This window comes from Cupressus sempervirens, chromosome 1 (genome assembly GCF_028749045.1).
Source record: "Cupressus sempervirens isolate cs-2001-9-10 chromosome 1, ASM2874904v1, whole genome shotgun sequence".
Taxonomy (NCBI): Eukaryota; Viridiplantae; Streptophyta; class Pinopsida; order Cupressales; family Cupressaceae; genus Cupressus; species Cupressus sempervirens.
In genome coordinates, this window is record NC_143118.1 from 24443664 (window position 1) to 24467523 (window position 23860).

A 23860-nucleotide genomic window follows, 5' to 3' on the forward strand; every position below is an offset into this window, starting at 1 on the left:
TACAGAGTTTGAAGCCATGATTAGGAGTAAAAAATCCTAGCTTTTTCGAGGTTTTTTCCTTCAATCAAGAGGACATTTTTTTGGCTCACTTTGGGCCCAAATAGATGTTGCCATTACAGTCAGAATCCATATAAAATTTTTGTTTTTCGACTACTGTAGCATTAGGAAAAATTTTTTTGCCTCCTGGAAGGTCGTACAAATGCATTTATTGCAAAAAATTAAAAAAATGGTTTAAAAAATGGTCGTACAGGCTACTCCACCCATTGGCCACCCCGCCACTATTGGAGCACAGCCTGCGCTCAGCTCATGCTCAGTCGACACCGAATGCGTAGCCGCAGTGCTAGCCACTCCAGGCCACCTCCGACGATTGCCCTCCAGCCACATCCACTCAACCCCATCGCTATCAACACTAGTGGCACCACCCAGATCTGCCACTGCCACTACAACCTCTGCCAGTGACACCGTTGATAACCCCTGCGCAGGCATGATGTAGGCATGAAATCATTTTCAGACTAGAATACATCAACATCACGACTGATTATGTCATCTTTTCGATGAGCCACATCATTTTCTGGCACCGATTTTTTTACCTTGCTAACATCATCAATCTGACAGTTGATGTCATCATTCTAATGGCTGAAATTTTTTTCAACGATGGTCATGTCTATAATTTTCCAATGAGCTTGTCTATTGTAGCAACAGTTTCTTTTTTGGCCATAATTTGAGAAAATGGAGGTCTTTTTTCAATTCGAAAGAAGCATCAAAATGCTGGTTCCAAGACAAAGATAATGATGCTAGTTTCATTCCATTTTGAGTCTATTTGAGCTCCCACTTTTTGTGTTGAAGAAGAGGCTTCAATTTCCTCTCACTCTGCATCCGGAATCCAGGTTCTTTTCTCAAATTTTGTGCTTTCAATAGTTGTTGCTTTGGTTTTTGAGGGATATATTTATCCATTGTGGGGGTAACCATTTTCTTTTCTATAATTTACTTCAAAATCGACCCTTCTACTTTCATCTTTTTCTCTCAATGTCGAACCCCTCTGTGGCCTGGCTAATGCCACACAACTATCACAATTGGAAAGCACACATGACTCAACTTCTTATGTCACGTGGCTTATGGTCATGTCTGGATGAAAATGAACCTATCCTGTAGCACCCTTTTGAGGTTCTTCAGCATAGGAACAAAATGGATGAGGCCATGGGATTGATTGCAGTGAACATCTCTGATAGTCTATTGTTTCACCTGGATGGTTTAACCACTCCTCAGGCTATTTAGACCAAGTTTCACAACTTGCTTGGCATAGTGAATGAGTTTCGGGTACTACAACTTGATGCAGAGTTGACTTCTTTGACACCTACTAGCTTGCCCACCATTGAGGACTTCTTGATGAAGTTTAAAACTCTACATACAGTTTTACAAGGATGTGGGAAAAACAAAATAGATGATGAGTGTATTTTTTTTATACTCTCAAAGTTGCGAGGACAGTGTCAGTTCTTTTCTTCCACTTTCTACTCCACTATGGATGCCTTGGGTAACAGACATCAGATGCCTTCTTTTGAGACATTTTGTCATCGATTGACATGGGAACAGGCAAAGATCCAATAGATGGATGCCTCTGGCTCTTCCATCCAAGCATTGGTTGCTTAGACTTCTCAGGGGAAACCAAAAAAGAAAGCCAAACCGAAGAAAGATACACCAAAAATTGATGCCAAGCCTCTAGCTAACCCTTCCAAGGGTAAATCTCTTTTGAAGTCTACTGAGTCTACCTCCAAGACTAAGAAGAAATCAGCTAAGACCTATAGTTTTTGTGGAAAGGATGGACATCTCATTTGTAGGTGTTGGAAATGTTTAGAGGCTTTAGAGGAAGCCATGCAGGAGCATCACATTTTAGCTCCTAAGTTTTCATTCCCCCCCTATAGGGAAAGATCACGCTCTTACTGCACGAGCTATGACTTCTGGGCCTACTTGGATTCTTGATTTTGGTGCCTCTCACCATATTAAAAACATTCAACAGTTGGTTACCTCATGTGCTCCTTGTGCTACTTCATAGATTGTTGTTGGAAACTCATCACATCTTTCAGTCGTAGGTTCTAGTTATGTTGCATTAGCTGGGGGTTCTCTTTAGGATGTTCTTTTTGTCCTTGACATATTGACAAATGTATTGTCTATTTATTAGATTTGCCACTCTGGCTTTGGTAAGACAGTTGAGTTCTCACCACATGATGTGGTTATTCGGGACTTACTTAATTCTGAGTTGATTGTGGCCACTGGGAGTGTTGACTATGCATCTCACCTCTACAGATTTGATGGATTTGAGTCTTCTCATGACAAAAGTTCTTTTCTTATAGCACATGCAGATCCAGTAAGTAGACTTTGGCATGAGCATTTTGGCCATGTCAATTACAGATATCTTCAGCAGATGAGCACACAGGCACTTGTTCTTGGGCTTCCCTAGATTTCCTACACAAATGGTGTTTGTTAGGGTTGTGCTCTTGGAAAACAACATAGGGATCCTTTTCCTCATGGACAAGCCACTCGTGCTTTGGCACCATTGGAGTTGATTTATAATGACCTCATGTCATTTCCAACTCCTTTTCAGGTGCTAGATATGTGCTTATTTTCATTGATGACTTCTCCAGATGTACATGGGTGTACTTTTTGAAGTACAACTCTGATGTCTTTGATTCATTTCAAGTATTTAAGACATTTATTAAGAAGTAGTCTAGTCTTTCTATTTGGCAGATATGCACAAATAATGGGGGGAGTATGTGAACCAAGCTTTCAAGGATGTTTGCTCTGAACATGGTCTTCAACATTAGTTTTCAATGCCCTACACCCCTCAACAGAATGGTGTGGCCGAGAGAAAGAATAGAACCCTACGGGAGATGGCTAATTGTATGATTCAGTCTAGGTCCATAGGTTCATGTTTTTAGGTAGAGGTAGTCAATTGTGCCAACAATATTTAGAATTGGATGCCTCACAAGGCAGTTCAACTAATGACTCCTGAGGAGGCTTGGTCTCATGTCGAGAATGATGTATCTTCATTTTGAGTTTTTGGTAGTGAAGCATGGGCATTTATACCAGATGCTCAGAGGAGAGCAATGGAGCAGAAGAGCTGACACCTCATTTTTGTTGGCTACTATGAGGATGTTAAGGTCTACAGGTTGTTTGATCCTGATTCTAGAGAGGTCCCATTTCAATAGTGTTAGTTTGTGGTGACTAATCAAGAACGTATTGTACATACTTCATAAATTATTTGGTACTATTCGTAGATTCACTACTAAAGTAATGGCTAATATTTTCCAATTTATGGTTGACATGTAGTAACCCTAAAGCGATTTAATACTTGTATGAAAGGGCTTAGGGTTAGGGTTTTTTTATAGTTGTGATGTGAAATTGGTTCTTGCGGTGGTATTGAGCTGTAAGGAATTACGGATTGTAATCAGGTAGTAATCACTGGATCATAAAAATATCATACTTGTTGTTTGGTGGACATAGCCCATGGATTGGGTGAACCACATTAAATCTTGGTGTCTTGTGTTCTTTTTTCTGTGTAATCTATTATTTTTCTGTTATTAGTTATATTTGCATGAAATTTTTATTTATGTTCATGGTTTAATGCTAACAGATGAGATGTCCAGTTTAATGATTTCATGAACTCCATTGCTCAACGTTCTTGTCAAGAAAAAGTTTTCTCGCACGTGATACCTTCAAATTCATCCTCCCAATTATTACCTTAGCCAAAAAGATAATTTTATCAATCCAATAAATAAATTTAAATGAAGAAGGGAAATACCTCGAAGCAAGAAGACGCTGCACACGGCCGCTCTCTTCGAGCTGCTCCTGCTGAAGAATCTCGGCAACAAGCGAATCCCGTTTACCCCTCCGCCCTTCTTCATCTTCATCTTCTTCATTTTCCTCATCCTGATCTTTTGTTATTTCTCTAATTTTGTCCATATAAGCTTTGTCCAACTTAAGTCGCTTATCATCAGCAGCCTCTGTATCTTCCAAGGCGACGTCTTCATCTTCTTCCTCCCCATTTCTGTCAACAAAATCGTCGTCGTCTTCTTCGTTGCTGTGAATCTCCTCCCCCTTCCCTCTCTGTCGTTTAAAGGTTTTATCGTTTATAAATGGGTCATTGCCAATTGCAGGAGTTTTTCTTTTACTGTTACTTCCTCCTCCTCGTCCTCCTCTTCCTCCTCCTCTGGATACATTGCTCTTATGGCGCTGCTGGTTTTTCTTCATATTAAACATTGTTGAAAATCTTGATCCTTTCAGCTTTAACAATGGCGGCGCCTTCCTTCAGAAACTCTCTGGCTGCCACTACATTTTTTCATCGGCCTAAACCTCTAAAAATAAATTTTAGGTTTTGGGGGACTGAATCTTGCCTATGCGACCGAAAAGAATTAAATTTGATGAAAGGAATTTTTTTTTTAAAAAAATTATTTAACATATACTTTTACAAATCTACATAACTATATAAATTTTACAAATTTACATAACTATATAAATATTGGTAGACATATTACAATAGTTTTCATATTAATTTGAAGTTGTTTTCATTTAATTTTTGATAACTAGTTTTAAAAATAGTTTCACATATAAATAAGAAATCTATTGATTGTACTACAAGTTGAGTATGATCTTCAAGTAGGCCTTCCTTGTGTGTAGAAGGTCATTTTCTATTAATAGCATTTATTTCCTTATCCAACCTTTTTTTCTATAGGGTCTTTATTTCCCAATGGCCAACCATAATCAAAGTGTTCAATGTCTCCAAAAATCATTGGTGGTCAAACATTTGGTTTGAAGCCCTATGATCCTCATCCTAAACACGGGACTAAGAATGCTCAAAAACTTTCTATTGAAAAAATCACAAGGGTCCTTCATCCTATGTTTATTAGTAACAAATCCTCCAAAGGTGAAGGTTCCTCACCCCAATATCCTACCTCCGTGGATTAGGCATCTTTGGAAAAACATGTCATTTCACCCTTAGTCCTAGATAAGAATGGTAGCAAGGTTGGAAGTGTCCACAAGGTGACTAAGAACGAATCTAGGAATTTGGGTAGGGTTAAGAATTTAAACAGTGATACTAATATTGTAGTTTCTTGTGATGGCTTGGAAGCCCTTCAAAATATGTATGCTAAAGAGAAGAAGCTCTCTAATTTCTCCCTTGTGATCATCTTGAATCTTCCTCCCCCACCTCCCCTTTGCAAGAATTTCATTTTTGCATTTCCCCTTTATGTCTCTTCCAACCCTGGTACCATTAAGATTCAAGAGGTAGAGCCAAGTGATGCTCCTTAAGAGATGTTTCATGCACTAAAATTAGGTAAAGAAGATATTAATGAGATCATTATTGTTCTCGTCAATGCCACTCAAGATGAACCTAGCATTTTTATTTTTAATGCTCTAAAAAAGAAGGGGAGGGAAAGGATCAAAAGGTTAAGAAACACTTTGGAAACCCCTACTCAATACTTGGACCCCTAAGAGGTTGTGATTAAGAAGAAGAGAGGGGGATTGAAGGACTCCTTTAATAACAATAAAGGGAATAAATACCAAGGAAACAACTCCCAAGCTTCTATAAGAGCTTTTATAACACTCATGGATATTGATTTTTAAGGTTGCCTGTGGACTTGAAATGCACTTCATGGAATGTCATCGGCCTTGATTCCCCTAATAGGAAATATATTATTAAAATATTTCTTATGATGAATAGAGGAAAAGATGTTATCCTTCTCCAAGAAATTCAAGTTGTTGATTTTTATCAAGATGTATCCCTAAAATGCATCTCAAAAGATCTCAAATACTTCATCACATCTCGCCATAAAGGAAAAGTGGGGTTGTCATTTTAGTTGGCCCTAAGTGGAGCAAACATATTACCAATTGGGAATGTCCTCCTTGTCACAGAGTAATCTAAATAATTTGGATCATTTTTAGATATAGTCATGAAAAGATTGGCACCTATAATGTATATGCAGAAAATGACCACATAGAAAGAACTGAGTTGTGGAAATGGATGTTCCAACTAAGAAACAATTCATGGATTTTTGGAAATGACATTAATATGATTGAACCCCCTTAAAATGAGGTTAAAGGGTGTCATTTTGACTAGAATGGTGCAGACAGATACTTTTGGTATAAAAAGATCAATAAACACAAGATCTTTGGCAATTTGGATAGCAATAAGACTAACAAAAAAGCTATATTGTATACTGAGTCCAATCTTTAACTAGGGGATAAAACAACCTTTTGAAAATTGGATAGATTCTATGTTGATAAAGATAAATTCAAAAGGTTAGAAGTGAATGGCACTAGATCCTATTATTTTAAACTTCTTGGGTCCATTACACAAGGTTGTGACAGAGGACCATCGTGGGTGTAAGACCAATCTTGCATCACCCAAAAATATTTTCTTTCTGTTTATTGAATAAGGGTTGTCTTACTGTAGAGTTGTTGTTTCTAGAGATTTTCTACTTAGTAAGTTAGTCATACAAGCTCGAAATGTCCTAATTTCAGAGGTGGATGTTCATCTTGGATATATCAGCCTATCAATTAAGGCTTAGTACCATATGATAAGTATTTGTGGATTTATTAGGTATTTTTGGTGTGTAATTTTGGTATAAAAACTTCAAGCTCACCGTTGAAGCCCTTGGAGACTCTAGATGAGCTTCGAAATGGGGTCAATTGGACCTTCTATGTGTAAAGCCTTGCAAATCTTAAGCCAGGGATTATGAAAAGTGGTTATAATAGCCAAGTAGAGAAACGGTTCGAAATTATGGCCTTCTGAAGTAGGGTTGATCAAAATTTCCAAAATAAGTTTCAAAAGTGTATCGGGCCTACTCTATATGGAATTTTAAAGTTAGTTAGTCTCAAGGGTTAGGGTTTGATGTCTAGAAACTTATAATGTTTGCTTATGGATTTGATTGTGTTTGTTTTGTTTAGCACCAACGTTTTGGATCACACTCTGTGACCCATCATCAGGATGAGAGAATGTAAGAATGGAATAGTAAAATGTTTCGGATCACACTCTATGACCCATCATCAGGATGAGAGAATGCAAGAATGGAATAGTATGATTACTATTCCATTCTTGCATTCTCTCATCCTGATGATGGGTCACAGAGTGTGATCCAAAATGTTGATGCTAAACAAAACAAACACAATAAAATCCAAAACTATTCCATTCTTGCATCCTCTCATACTGATGATGGATCACAGAGTGTGATATGAAATGTTGATGCTAAAAAAAGCAAACACAACCAAATCCGGAAGCAAAAATTATATGTTTAATGGATTGTGGAAATCTAATAAGATTGGTCTAGAAACTTCTCGGTTGGTGTAAATATGTCCTAGTTAATCAATGAGTCTTATTGAGTCATGAGAATTAACCTAAATCAAAGGAGAAATTTGTTTCGCACAAGGTGCAAATGTGAAGATAAGTGTTGTGATGTGACCATTGATGGTAAAATTATTGAAAATCTAGTATTAGACAAGATGATGATCATGAAGTTAAATCTCAAGAGGCATAAAAATTTGTGTTCATATCATATTGCCTAGGTGCAAGATGACCACAAGGTCATTGTCAATGAGCAGTGCTTAGTGAAGTTCAAGATTGGAAGCTACCAGGATAAGTTGTTGTGTGATATCATACATATGGACATATATCATATGTTGTTGGACATGTCATGGCATATTGACAGACATGTTGTACATGATGGGCAAGCAAATACCTACACTCTAACAAAGGATGGAGTGAACCATAGGTCAAAGTTGTTGAAGGAGAAAGAAGAAAAGGTAGGTAGTGCTACTAGAACATGTTTTGTTGATAGAATGGATTTTCTCAAAGGCATAACGCATAAGCAGATGTATTTTTGTGTAATCTCGAAAGATGGTAAAGAAGAAGTAGAGAAGATACCTGCAGAAGTTGAAAATTTATTGGGAGAGTTTCCTAATATTGAGTCAGATAATGTACCTAGTGGATTAACCCTAGTGAGGAAAATCAGTCACCGAATGGATTTGATTCTAGGAGCTAGGTTGTCAAACAAGGCATCGCACAAAATGACAACAACAAAAAGTGAAAAATTAAATAGACAAGTTCATGAGTTGTAGAAGAAGGGATTGAGTCTAAGAGAGTCTAAGTCCATGTGTTGTACTGGTAATATTAGCACCAAAGAAGAATGGATAATGGAGGTTGTGCACAGATTCACATGCTATTAACAAGATCAAAATAAAGTATAGATTTTCATTTCCAAGAATGGATGATATTATGGACTGTTTGAGTGGAGCTATGTATTTCACAAAAATGGATCTGAAGAGTGGGTAGCATCAAAAGAAGGAGATGAGTGGAAGATTGCCTTCAAGACAAGGGAAGGATTGTATGAGTGGTTAGTCATGCCTTTTGGGCTAACCAATGCATTGAGTACTTTCATGAGGCTCATGAAAGAGGTATTGAAGGAGTTTGTCATTATTTGCCTAGATGATATTTTGATCTTTAGCAAGATATTAGAAGAGCATTTGACACATATTCATGAGGCGTTTGATAAGTTGAGGGAAGAAAATATGCTAATAACTCTACAGAAGTGTAGTTTTGTGAAGGAGGAGTTGGTGTACTTGGGATTTGTCATATCAACAAAAGGTTTGAAAATGGACCATGAGAAAGTCAAAGCAATCCTTGAATGACCTACTTCGAGGAGTGCAAGTGAGGTAGGATGTTTTCATGGACTGGCTAGTTTTTACAAAAAAAATTATTAGAGGTTTTAGCAATATTTGTGGGCCTTTTTCTGAAATAATGAGACAAAATAGGAAAGACTTTAAGTGGATTGTAGGAGCATATAAAATTTGTAATATGTTGAAATAGAAAGTTATAAAGCATCCTATTTTAGCACTTCCAAATTTTAACAAGGTGTTTCAAGTAGATTGTGATGTTAATGGTACTGCAATATGAGTTGTTTTGAGCTAATAAGGTAGACATGTTTCTTATTTCAATGAGAAGTTGAATAGTGTCAAAAGAAAATATTATGTTTATGATCAGGAATTTAATGTTATAGTTCAGGCATTGAAGAACTGGAGACACCATCTTCTTCCTAAGGAGTTTGTTTTGTATCCTAATTATCAATCTTTGCAATATTTGAATAGTCGAGGAAAATTGAACCAAAGGCATTTGAAGTGGGTTGAGTTTTTGTAGAGTTATACATTTGTTTTGAATTACTATAGTGGGAAGTCTAACAAATTTAAAGATGCTCAAAGTAGAAGACAATGTTTGCTGATAGAGAAGCAGATTGAGGTGGTTGGGTTCAAGGAACTCAAGACTTTATATCCAACATATCTTGATTTTTGCGAAGCTTGGGAGGCTTGTACAAAACTTTCTTACACTTGAAAGGACCAAGTAGTTGGATTTCATTATCCAAGATGGTATGTTGTTCAAAGGATGTCAATCGTTAATTTCTAGAAGTTCTATAAGAGAGAATCTCACCAAGGAGAAGCATAGTGGAGGATTAAATGGACATTTTGGGAGAGATAAGACCATTGCTTTGGTTGCAAAGAATTATTACTAGCCATACTTACAGCAAGATGTGATGAAGTTTGTAAAGAATTGCAGATTATGTTAGATGGCAAAAGGCATGAAGAAAATACTGAGTTGTATCAGCCGTTACCTGTACCAAAGAAGTCCCGAGAGGATGTCAGCATGGATTTTTTTCTTAGTTTACCAAGGACCCAGCGAGGGCATGATTCAATATTTGTGGTGGTTGAAAGATTTTCAAAGATGACACATTTCATTCCCTACAAGAAGACTAGTGATGTTGTTCGTGTAGCAGAGTTATTTTTCAAAGAAGTGGTAATACTACATGGTTTTCCAAAGAGTAAAGTTTTAGATTGAGATACCAAGTTTGTTAGGTATTTCTAGCAAAAATTGTGAAAGAAATTGAAGATAGATTTGAAGTTCAATTCATCACATCATCCACAGGATGATGCACAAACAGAAGTTGTGAACTGGAGTTTGGGTAGTTTGTTGAGATGCTTCGTTGGAGATAAACCAAAGGCTTGGGATCTAATTTTATCAGAGGTAGAATTTGCATGCATTAATTTTATCAACATGAGTACTTGTAAATCAACATTCCAAATTGTATATGGGAATAGTCCTAGAAATGCTTATGAATTGCAACAATTGAATAAAGGCTAAATAAGTAGTGCTAAAGCAAAAGAATTTGTTGAACATTTGAAGAATATCCATGAGCAGGTGAGGAAGCACATTATCAAGATGAGTACACAGTGTAAAGCTAAGGTAGATATGAAAAGGAGGTATAAGGAATTTCATATTGGAGATGAAGTCATTGTTCATTTGAGAAAGAAGCATTTTTAGTAGGTAGATATAATAAACTGAAAATGAAGAAGTTTGGACTATGCAAGATAGTAAAGTGACATGATTCTAGAAATGCCTATGAAGTAGAGTTTCCTGTTGAATTGAATATTCCACCAGTATTTAACATTTCAGATTTGATAGAGTATTGTGAAGGAGGTGATGGAGATGAAGTTGCAGAAGCGCAGTGGAGTATTCCAGCAACTAGTTCAACTAGAAAGGAGATCAAAGAGATATTAGACAATTGTATTGGCAAGAGTACAAGGAACAAAACTTATGAAGAGTACATGGCCAAGTGGAAAGGTATGCTAGTAGAAGATTCATCATGACTAGCAAGGGAGGAGGTTAATCGTCTTGGTTTTTCAAATAATTAAAAATAATAATCTCTGCTAAGGCAGGCAGACCCAAAAAGGTGAAGTTTTAAAAAAAGGGGCTAATCTTTGGAAACCAATGGACTAATAAATGAAAATTATTATTAAAATATGTTTTATTAACCCCTCTTGGATGTGGGTTAGGGTTATGCCCTCTTTTAAGGGATTTGGAGACATTTTGGGCTCATTCCAGAACTTGATTTTTGCTCATTGCTTTGTTGTTCTTCAGAGGCTGCCAAACCTGTGGATAATTTGCCCTAATTCTAGCTACAAAAATTTGCCCAAATCCCAATTTTTCCTAGCTACAAGAATTTTCCCAAATCCCAATTTTTCCAATTTTATTTACTTCTAAAAAAGATACATTTATAGGCCCCTTTAGAATTGGCCAGTTACATCTCATGATTACTTAACAAATCATCATTGAATGATCCTAATAATAGGATTGAATCATTAGTCATCCATTAAAAAACTTTATCCATGAGGAGAATGCCAAATATGGCTACAACATTAGAAAGTGATAAAGAGAGAAGAGGTGACACTTGTCATATTTTTGTAGGAAGAATGTAATATTTTCTCAGAGCATTAATTTTTCTTTGGGGTTACAACCTTGGCTATGTATGTTTTCATTACATCAATTACACTCTTTAGCTCATGGACACTTAAGATGAGAATGTTGTCAACTCTAATCATTTAGTAATCATGCATTTCAGTCAATTCTTCAACTCTGGAGATATTTGATTTGAGCTTCTCCACTACACGCTTCAAAATGGAAACTATTGTTGATAGTTGTCGAATCTTTGCCAACTAGAAGTTTCATGGACCAGTAGTCTCATCAACAAATACTAGAAATTTAGTCTTCATCCATTCGATGTCTACCAGTTGACCATTACTAGTGACATATGATTCAGTGTGCAAAATCATTAATTTTTCAAATGTCTTCTCCATTACCTTCTTCACTGAATCATATACATCCTTTAGCTCATTCTCAAACTTTCCTAAGCTCTCAACTTTGAACTCCAATGTTTGTTTCCAATAAAGCAATGGTTCTTGGCCTGTTTTAAGTATCCCATGGGTGATAACAACATTAGTTTTCATATCAATCACCTCTTGCAATAAGGCCAGTTGCTTGGTTAGGCTCTTTGATGCTTTGTGCATCAAAGTTTGATTTCTTGTCACTACTACTCTCAATTTTTCAGTGTCTAGCAACATATTTCCAAGGTTCTCAATGAAGGGGGACCTTGGGCTTTCAAGTCATCAATCTAGACATGGTTAATTTGACCAAACTGCCTCTCCTTTTGTAGCTTAAGTAGAAAATTCTTATTCTCCTATGTACTTGGGTCGAATGTGCTTGTAGAAGTGCTTCCAAGTGCAACTCTAACATAGTTCATCAATTCCTTATTTAAGGTTTTGATTACCTCTTTTTCTAATCTCAATTCTTTGAGTTTGTCCTCAATCTTCTCATTAGTTGATTTCCAAATGTTGACCATAGAATCGGGCACTGGAATGCCTATTTTAACCATTTTGATATGAAAACTATTAGTAGTTAGCTCATCAAACTTCCCCTCCTTCTGAGGTTCTACAATTTCCACTAGCATGAGACCAATAGAGGAATATGTGGCCAATGTTGCTATAGTCTTTTGCTTCTTTTCCTTCTTTGATATTGGTTGAGTTGAAGTTGCTTGCACGATGAGGTCCTTAGATGGAGAAGCCTCCTTACATCTTCTCTTTTTGCAATCAATAGTCACTTCTAACCAAGACTCTGTTGAAAGGATATTGAGTGTCAATTATAGAGTTATAGGATCAAATAGAATCCTCACAACTGGAGGGTTTATCTTGCTTTGGTTGGCAACAGGGAAAGAAGTAGCCTTAGTAACAAAGACGGCTAGATGCCTCCTACTATTGACCATCTAGAGGATTATTGTCACCATCGAGATTGATCACTAGCACAGTGGAAGAGGGATTAGCTATTAATTTTTCCTTCTCCTTTCATTTTTCCGTGTCTTTCTCTTTGTCCCCTACCTTTCCTGTGTTTGACAAAGATCCACCTCCACAGGTTGGTCTCCTCCTCCACTAACAGATTGTGTTGGTCTAGTTGATATTGATGTACGAGTAGTTGTGGACGTAGCAAGAGTTGATTGGGCTACCCTAGAAGCTAATCCACTAGTAGAACTTGTAGTTCCAGTTCTTTTCTTTCTTGCTCTTTTCCATTCCACCCGCTTGTCCATCCTTTTAATGATTCCACGCATCAAGACTTCCATTATGTCGACAATAGGACTTTTAGGCAGAGTTGATTCATAGGTTGAGGGATGTATGTAGGAGCCATAATCTACAAGATTAGTAACATCAATTGTCACTATAAAATTTAATTTTATCTATTATTAACCTAGACTAGCACCTCTCTCTGGTTTTGAATTCATCATTACACCCAACCCAATAGTCTTTAATGTCAAGAACATGCCTATGAGCGTTCAATGTCTAGAACATGCCTATGAGTGTACCCTAGCTTTAGGTGATCTTTTACAAAGTTCAATGGGTCATATTTGGGTCTTATTACCTCGTAATCAATAAATTTAATTATGCTCTCAAAGGCCTTGACTAGATTTCAAGCATCAAATTTAGAGGCACAAGAGTAAGGTCCTACTACTATTGGAAAAGAAAACCCATCTATCTTCTTCACATTGGAACACAAGGTGTTCACCTCTAGTATTTTCCTACATAACTCAACAAGAAAAACCCTGTCTTCACGATACCTGGGGAGCCTCTTTGGGAAACCATCGAATGCACCAATCCTCAAGTAGGACAAAGATGGGAATTGGATGAAGCAACATTTGAACTGGCCTACTGCTAATATAGCCTTTGGTGAAAATCTTCACTTAGGGCACTCCTGCAATTCTCGACATAGCCTCATTGTAAAGGCACCATTAACCTTTACATATTCCTCAAAGCTCCTCTATAGTTGTAGGTGAAGGTAGAATTCATACACCTTAGTGTTCTCATCATAGTCTTGAATACTGGGAATACCAGTCCAGAGATGATGTGTAGCTAAGGCATATATCAAATATGACAACATATAGAACTGCCTGAATGCCTTAGCCAAATTTAGCCAAGAGGCAAGCTCTTCACATATAATATACACCCAGTGAATTTGTAGTCCCTCAACATAAATGACATGGACTATGTAGAAGTGATGCTCTATAAAATCTAAGATCTCCTCCCTTCCTTTTAATCTTAGCAATAATGCGAAGATGTCGATGATTTCTCTCTTTAAATTGGTTCCAAAAAAAGTCCTTGGCATCTTACTACTTTTGGAGCAAGGTGTTTGAAACCAAGTTCTTTGCATGTCCTCTCTCCTCGGTGTCTTTTTCTCATTGAACATCAATACAGAGGAAGAAAAGATGATGTTGCAATACTCTTATTTTATTGGGATGCCAAATGTAGATTGCATCACTTCTTTGTTTATAGAAAGCAAAATGGACTGATCGGGTAGCAATATTTGCTTTGTCTTCAAGTTGTATCTTTTAATACATTCCTTTACCAATTATGGTACTTGCACGACCATGGGGAACCTAATAGCCTCAACCAATCCGCTCTCTTTCAATTTATGGGTAATTGGATGGAGAGGCTGGGTATTGATCTTCTATGTAGGTTACCAAGGTCATAAAATTTGACGGAAGTGTTAGAATAGTTTTTTAACTCACTCTCCACTATGATCAGACAATCATGCCTGGCTTCTCTAATTGCCATTAGCTTATACTTTCATAGAGGAGACAAATCACTTTGATAAAATAACCTTTACAATATGAAGAACTTCGTTTGGGGAAAATCTAATCATATGGACTTAGAAATTTGAATGTTGGTACCACATGAATGAAATAACTTACAACTACTGACCACAACAATTGGATTTGTAATAAATTAGATAGGTTAGTGTCTCTTTAAACATTTTGTTTCCACCTACCTTATGATTCATAAATTTGATGAAAATATCATTCACTTAAATCTCCTATAGTAGTGAGATTAGTCACTTGTTGAATCAATTGATTTTGGCTTAATGGAAACTACCCTCTTTACTTCAGAATCCAGAACAAGGTTTATGCTATAATTCTTTATGTGCAAGGAAGGAAGCATAAACCTAACTTTCTGTAAGCTTTCCTTTTCTTTTGATTCAGGATCACAACATGAGCAATACTCCTTCGGATATCCTATCACTCTTTTTTTTTCGCACAAAGCTTTTCTTTGTATTTTAGCTCATTCCTTGGAGAAGCCACGAAATGAAATTTATGCCTTGAGGGCTTGGACTCTTGTCTAACACTTCACAAACCACTCCATCGAAAACAACATTATGGCATTCCCAAGGAATGCCTTCGCATTTGGATTTAATATTTCCTTATTTTATATCTTTGAGAATAGAAGCTGTATGTTGGTCTGACTTTTTGTGTAACAGAAGTTTTTTGTTCAATTGTAGAAAAGTTGGATTTTCTATTCCTAAGTGAAACATAGGGTTTCTGGATAATCCATCCATTAAAAAACTCATGAAAACCCTATGTTCTATCTATTCATAAATTGTCGGGCGCGAAATTTTAAATTTTCAAATGAGACGAATATTCTGTCACTTTTTATCTTCTGTTCCCCCGAGACACCTTTTTCTCATTTTTCCCAGCCGTCAGATCCAAGTAGATCTATCGCTGTCATTACCTCGCTATGAAAAATTGCATGCTTTTTAAGTATGGCGAGGTAGCGAATGCTGAGTATTTTACGAGGCAGGACCGCAAAGTGAAGATACGGCGGTCAGAGCTTTGTTTTCTGAATGGTTTATTGTGTAGGTACACGTTGCAACTACCATCAAAACAGGAAAGAGGACACAGTAGAATATCTGAAATCAGAGCCAGAATGAGGATTTTTCCGATGCTTTTCCACTTTGCTATCGAAAAAATCAGACACTTCGCTGTTAGTGAAGTAGCGAGGCCTGTAAAATTTGAAGGGGTGGTGACATTGCATTTTGCCGGTACCGTGACTACACCAAGTGGCGTGACAAGTCATAAATGCCGTTGTCAGAAGTAGTTTAAATAACAGAAATAATTATCTGCTGCCCCTTGCATTTTTTGGTACGAAATTCATTAAAGTGTCGGAGCTCATTACTTCGCTATCAAAAAAATTAGATACTTCGCCGTTAGCGAAGTAGCGAGGCCCCGTGAAATTTGAATGTCGGCAGGACCTTTGGTGACGTGGAATGATAACTAGGACTACAATAAAATCTTGACAGGCGCCAACTATGCAGAAATCTATATTTCATTATTGCCTTTCTAATCGAATGTACAAAGCGATCCTGAATGTCAAATTGGAACGGAATCAACAGTCCTCGCTACCTTGCTTTGAAAAATTGCATTCCTTTTAAGCCATGTGACATAGCGAATATGAATCAGAAGACCCCATGCAGTTTCCTCACCCTTGATTGAGTATATGATCAATGACTGTCGTCAAATGCAACTCCTAGTTGTTCTCTCCGTATCACATGATCGTAGGATCTTTGAAAATCAATTGTGCCGAAGCCTGGTAGAAATTGTAAAGTTATCTGTTTGCAGAAAGTTTGCCGAAATACAGAGGAAAACTAAGAAAGAATTCAAGTAAGTAGTACTACCATAATCCTCGTAAGGTTTTTCAGTTCTGTAAAAAATAAGTTCAAGATGCCTCCGAAGAAGGGATTTTCAGGTGCAGTAAATTATTTGGATAGGAATCTGCATGATGATTTGCTTGAGTTGCTTCTTGAGTCTACTATAGAGACAATACAAGTTAAAAGGTTAACCTCATTGAACCCTAGGCTAAGGATAGCTGATGGATTGTATGATAAGGGTAATTGGGTTCAGGATGCTCAGAGTTCTCAAACTGGTTTGAGTTTGTTCAAAAAATGGTTCGCAGAAAGGAAATTATATGCCCCTCATGCCAATATATGGAATTTTGATCTTGGAAAGCTTGTTGTTCCCAGTGTGTTTATGGATTATGACCTGCTTGAAATTATAGCGAAAAGCTATGATCCAACCACTAAGGTAGTGAGAAGAATGGATGGTGAGGTTTTAATTACCATTAGTCCAGAAGAAATTAGGAAGGTTTTCAGTCTAGGACCTCTCACTATGTATCATGTGCCCATTAATTTGATAGAGTTAGAAAAAGAATATATGTCCAAAAGGGATGTAGTTAGACAAGTTGCACTGAAAGCCCACATAGGTAGAATTGGAAACCTACCAGCAATAACATCATCTTCTAAAGAACCTTTCAAGAAATCATGCTTTAATGCCAGGGCAGTAGAGATATACAAGACCCTGTGTAGAGTCTTCGGAGAGGGTGAAGAAGACTTTATTCCGGTGAGCTTCATGTATATGATCACCCAAATCTCTTCTTTTGGTGTAGAAATAATTTTTGATTTTGCATCTTACCTAGCTAATGAGATTCACAATGGATTGGTGGGGATTGCAAAGGGCAAGGTGGAAAAGGTTTGGGGTCAATACTCCCTATTGATGCATATGTTTCTTTTTAAAGGGGTTACATATTTTGGTAAAGAAATGGTTTTAAATAGGGAACAAGAGGGGGAGGCACTACCAGTTCAATTATGGAGTGCAGACATGACTGGGGAAGCAGAAAATGCTAGTTTTGTTAGATTTGATAGGCATTTTGCTTCTAAACTAAGATGCCTCATGTTGAGTGACAATCCCAGAATTCCTAAGGCACTAATGCATCTTGTTAGGCCTATGGACAGACCCCATAGTTTAAAAGTTTCACATAATTGGGGAGATATCATCCCCTATCCAGTCTCAACTATCATTAGGGTCTATGGGTTCAAAGGGACACCCCATGTACTACACTATCAGGTACCTTTAAAGGTAGGGGTAGCTGAATTTTTATGGCAGTTGGGAGGAGTGGAGGACACCTTTTTGCACAAAAGGGGAACAGGATCAATTTTTCCTACTTGCATTGTAGCTCACCAGTTTGTAATAACTAAAGAAGGGTGGATCTTCCTCTACAAAATTTTGGATCGGTATAAGATGGCAGTGTCTCATGCTCGTTTTTGTGACACAGAAGATTTCTTTAATCCAGCTCTTAGACATAGGATCAAGCTTCGTCCTAATTAGCATGAATTCTATTTCCCTGAAGATATAATAAGGAATGAATATTCTCTCTAGGAACAAGAAACAAAGAAACAAAAATGGAGAGTCTATTCAAAAGTTTTGGAGTTTATTAATTGTTTTGACAAAGATTACAGTCCTCTTAGTAATGTTGCAACTAATGCAGATAGGATAAATAAACTCAGGAGTACATTCTCAGGAATAATGGAGGTAATGAATGAAAAGAAACAACATTTTATTGATTCTTTTCTAGATAAAGCCAGAGAAGTTATGAGGAAATTGGGTTTCACCCCTAACATAGGAGTAGGTCCACTGGTTGTGCGAAAGAGGACAAGATATATTGTTATTCGAGATTAGATGCCCATTGTAAACAAAGAAAAACAGGTAATTGAATCTACTAATATTGTCCTTGAAGAAAGACCCCCTGAATCTTCTCCCAAAAGAAGAAAAATAATAAGGGAAGAGGAATCCCATGATGAAGGTTACTCACCTTCCCAAACTCCAATGAGAATTGAGGAAGAGCAGCTCACCAATGAGCAAATTGAACAAATGGGGTCGCAAGGAGGAGTTTTTGTTACTCAAGCAGAAATTGATGAAGGGAACCCCCAGGAGCCTCCTGTGCCAAGTTTTGAATTAACTGTAGCAGATTTCAAAGGAAGGGAATTAGACCCTATTTTGGAACAAGCCAGTTAGCAATTTTTGTCTGATAACAGTTTTGTAAAATCTAGGGCTTTCCATCAGTATTTTTGAACAAAGGTGTAGGAATATGAAAGCAGAGCATCCAGAAATGGATGAAGCCTCCATTCAGAATCAAATAAAGGAACAAATGATACAAGAATTCCAGAATATAACCCCTGATGAGGGTAGACAGATGGTGAAAAATGCAAATATTTTATTATTGCCCAATTGGGATATTGCTGATGCCTTAATTTTTAATTGTGTCAAATAATTTAGGATTACAGGATCTAGATAAAAAAGAATTCTTGGGAACAACATTTAGTAATGATCAAGCTGCCCTTGTTATGTGGTCACTAAGAAGAGGATCCAGGACTACTCCATTACAGCCTGATGATTCAGGACTAACAGGGAGTATCATTGTGAGGAGGGTCGCTGATACTTCAAATGTATAGGCAGCCTACATGAATGTGGATTATTCTAAATTTTCCTTGGCCACTACGGAAAGAGAAGAAAAGGAAATGACTGATTTGCAGGGTAAGTATGAAATAGTGGTGGATGCACCTACAATCAAGAAGTTAAAAAGAGAATGGAGCTGGAAAACAGGGTATCTCAATTGGAGAAGATACTTCGGAAAAGAAAGGTGGGAGAATCTAGTACACTTAGAATTATGTACCCTTCACAGTCATTTGTTGGATCAACCCCTATCATTGAAATACTTGACACCCTTGAAAGGCCACAATTCTATACTGCAGAGGAATTTGAAGAAGAAAAAATAAAATTGCATGAGTTGCAGATAAAATTGAGAAATCAATATGAAGAAAAGTTAAAGCAGGGTGTAATATATTTGAGGTATAAAATACAATGGTCAACTTTTTATGATCAGTTGACAAGAATTATAACCCTTATGGATGAGTTGAATAAAGAAAAGGATAGACTGACTTCTCTTGTGCAGAAATGGAGGGAGAGAAATAATGATATTACAATCATATGTATATCTACAGTCCAAATGCCTTATCATCAAGTTGAGAAGATTTTTGATTTGTTAAATAAGCTAGAGAATTTTGGTGATGAAAGATATTCTTTACAGAGAAGATTAACACTCTGTTCTTCCAAATATGTTGCTGAAAAATTCACCCTATTTTCTTGTGCTTTAGAATCTGTTGATACAATAAAGGAAAAGGAAAAATGGAAAAGGGAGCTGGATGAGTTATTCAATGAAAGAATAATAGACATCATGAGTGAGGCTGGCCATTGGTTATGGGCAAAGACAAATGAAGAGCTAGTAAAAATACAGTTGTTTTATACTGCTATGAAGAAAGAATTTGATGATTTAGAAGAAAGTGCAAATTCTTTAATAAAGATACAAAGAGAAGCTCTAAGTTTTGATTGGACAGATGATGATGTTTTTAATAAATGGAAAAATCAGTTTATGGAACAGATGCCAGGAGACAATGAGGAGGAAGATGCGAAAGTAACAGTTACCCTTGTAATTAATAATGAAGACATGGAAGATCCCCAGATTAAAGTGAGTTTGCAGGTAACTGAAGATGATACATCACTTTTAGACCTCATGGCTATGTACTCCGAAGATGAAGAATGATTGTAAGATCAGATCATATTTTCTTGTCTCAACAAATGAGAAGCATAACAGAAAGGGACCCACCAAGAAATATTTGTTGTAATTAGCCTTTCTGTTATTTTGTTCTTATCTTTAGAGGGACACCTGTCATTTGTTTAGCCTGAAGCTTGTTGCATCTCACACTATTTAAGTGAGATCCCAAGGCTAAAGAGAAGGTCCGAATTATTTTTCTTCTAAGTATTGTGCTTAGTCTAGTTTTTGGTCCAAATTTTGAAGGCAAGCTTGTAATGTATTTTTCTGTCAAATTTTCTGAAAATACATGAAGATAGAATGAACTGTGTTTCTTTCTAAAGGCTTTTCTGAGTTTATTGTAAAAGATATACCATTTTCAAAGGAAATGAATACAAACTATGAACTGTCCCCATATCAGTTCTTTCTGAATTTTGTCTCCTTCTCAATACCTAGCTACCTTGATGTTGTATGAGTAAAAGCTTGTACAATTGAATGCAATCTAGTTAGGTTGTATATCCATCTATCATTGCTGTTAATTCAATGGATTAAATAAAAGCTTTGATGAATCTGATAAGATTCCTTAAGTATTGAAAAGGATTTTGAATGATAAATTCTGATAGGAATTGCTGATAAAAAATTTTGTAAGGCAACAAATTAGATCTTAGATTTTGCTATAGACTCTGAACCCCAATGGATTAGGCACTGATCAAGTTATTTCAGCTGAAGGAGAAATATCTTACAAATGGTTTTTCAAATGCATCATCAAATCAAATTTTACTTTTATTCCTTGTAGATCTTCAAAGTTGGCCAACACTTGTCTACATGGAATGTTTTAGCTTCAGTTAGCCATTGTTGTTAAAAACATCTGCAGATCTATAGAAGAATTCTTGGCCATATCTATTTATGGGATGTATTTAGCAAGTTAGTAAGAATTATGTATATATTTGAGGATCTTGAAATGAGAATCAGAATGAAACTGAGAATAATCCTCATACAGTTGTTTCAGTTTTGAACCATCCCTAGGTATACCCACCCTGGTTTTGCAGAGCCAAAAGAGTAGAAAACCATCTCTAGTTTTGTTAAAGTTGGGTCCTAGTAATTTGCATATACAATTTTTAATGAGAATTGGCTAATCTTTAGGTTGTGTATGTACTGTTATCCAGGTATTAAGCCTTTTGTCGCTTAGTAGTTTTAGTACCATTTAAAACACCAACACTGTATACTTTCTTTTCAAGTGGAAAGTACCAATGAGGTGTATATTTTCTGAAGATAAAAGAATTTGTTGATTTGGTTGGCCATTCTTTTCTTATTGCCATCATTGCTTCAGAAATGATTTTGAAGAAGTTTTCTTCCAAAGGGGGAGTACTTAGATTGATGAAACTTTGTTTCTTTATAAGAAAATAGATTCAAACTTCATATTGGTACTGCTAGAGTTCCATTAAGAGGATGCTTAGATAGAAACCCACCCCAAACCCAGATCACCCAAGACCTTGATGCAAGGAAAAAGACAAAATCTCCCATAGAGAGGTTGGGGGAAGCGAAGCATGGAAAACCTGAAAAGATCTAAAAAGTAAGTCACAGGGATGTTTGATGAGAAGGAAGCCACCTAGGGGATACCTAGACAAGAACTCAAACATAAATGCAATGAAAAAATGACCAAATTAGAATATTTAAAAGGGGAGAACTGAAATTTGGCAACAATCATCACTATTTGCACTATTTGAATAGTCAAAGAAAATTAAACCAAAGGCATTTGAAGTTGGTTGAGTTTTTTCAAAGTTATACAATTTTTTTGAATTATAGGAGTGGGAAGTCAAATACAGTTGCATATGCTCTTAGTAGAAGACAACTTTTCCTAACAAAGATGAAGATTGAGGTGGTTGGGTTTAAGGAACTCAAGAATTTGTATCCAACAGATCCTGATTTTGGCAAATCTTGGGAGTCTTGTACATAACCTGTTACACTTGATATGATATAGTGGTTGGATTTCATCATCCAAGATGGTATGTAGTTCAAAGGATGTCAACAGTGCATTCCCACAAGCTCTATGTGAGAGAATCTCATCAAGGATAAGCATAGTGGAGGATTGACTAGACATTTTGGGAGAGATAAGAATGTTGCTTTAGTTGTTGAGAATTATTACTAGCCATAGTTGTAACAAGATGTGACGAAGTTTGTGCAGAGTTTCCGAGTATGTTAGATGGCAAAAGGCATCAAGAAAAATATTGGTTTGTGTCATCCATTACAAGTAATTGATAGATTTTCAAAGATGACACATTTCATTCTCTGCAAGAAGACTAGTGATGTTGTTTATGCAACAAAGTTATTTTTGAGAGAAGTGGTGAGACTACATGATTTTCCAGGAGTATAGTTTCAAATTGAGATACTGGGTTTGTTGGGTATTTTTAGTGAGCATTGTGGAAGAAATTGAAAATAAATTTTAAGTTTAGTTCATCAAATCATCCATAGGTTGATGGAAAAACATAAGTTGTGAATCAAAGTTTGGGTAATTTGATGAGATGTTTGGTTAGAGATAAACCAAATGACTGGGATATGATTTTACCATAGGCAAAATTTGTATATAATAATTCTATTAATAGGAGTACTGGAAAATCACCATTCCAGGTTGTATGTGGGAACAGTTGCTAAAATGCTTCTGAATTGAGGCAATTGGATAAAGGAGAAATAAGTAGTACTGAAGTAGAAGAATTTGTTAAACATTTGAATAATATCCACAAGGTGAGGAAGCACATTATTAAGATGAATATACAATATAAAGCTAGGATAGATGTGAAAAGGAGGTCTAAGGAAGTTTAGGTTGGAGATGAAATCATGGTTCATTTGAGAAAGGAGTGTTTTCTAGTGGGTACATATAATAAGCTGAAAATGAAGAAGTTTGGACCATGCAAGATAGTAAAGTGACATGCTTCTAGAAATGCCTATGAAGTGGAGTTTCCTACTAAATTGAATATTTCACCAGTATTTAACATTTCTTGGTAGAGTATTATGAAGGAGGTGATGGAGATGAAGTTGTAGAAGTGCATTAGAGTATTCCAACAACTAGTTCAGCTCGAAAGTAGATTAAAGAGATATTGAACAATTGTGTCGGCAAGAGTACAAGGAACACAACTTATGAAGAGTACATGGTCAAGTGGAAAGGTAGGCTAGTAGAAGATTCATCATGGTTAGCAAGGGAGGAGGTTAATCATCTTGTTTTTCCTCTGAACACCTGAGACGTGATGGGGTCACTTCTCAAATTACCCCAAGTGTCTAATCTTGAGCATCCTAGGTGTAAAAGAAATCTTGCATCACCCAAAATATTTCCTTTTTGTTTCTTGAATAAGGGTTATCTTAGTGTAGAGTTTTTGTTTCTAGATGCAGTCACACGACCTCAGAATGTCCTACTTTTAGAGGTGGATGTTCATCTTGGATATATTAGCCTACCAATTGAGGCTAAGTGTCATATCATGAGTATTCATGGATTTATTGTAGATTTTTGGTGTGCAATTTTGTTATAAAAACTTTAGGCTCATTGTTGAAGACCTTAGAGGCCTCGGATGGGCTCTGAAATGGGGTCAAATGGAGTTTGCATAGGATGGGTCCTATAGATCAGTAGCTGAGGATTTCAAAAAGTGGTTATAATAGCCAATTGGATCAAAAATTCGCAATTTATGTCCTTCCAAAGTTGGGCAAAATTTCCAAAATAAGTGTCAAAGGTGTATCGGTCCAATTCTATATGTAATTTAGA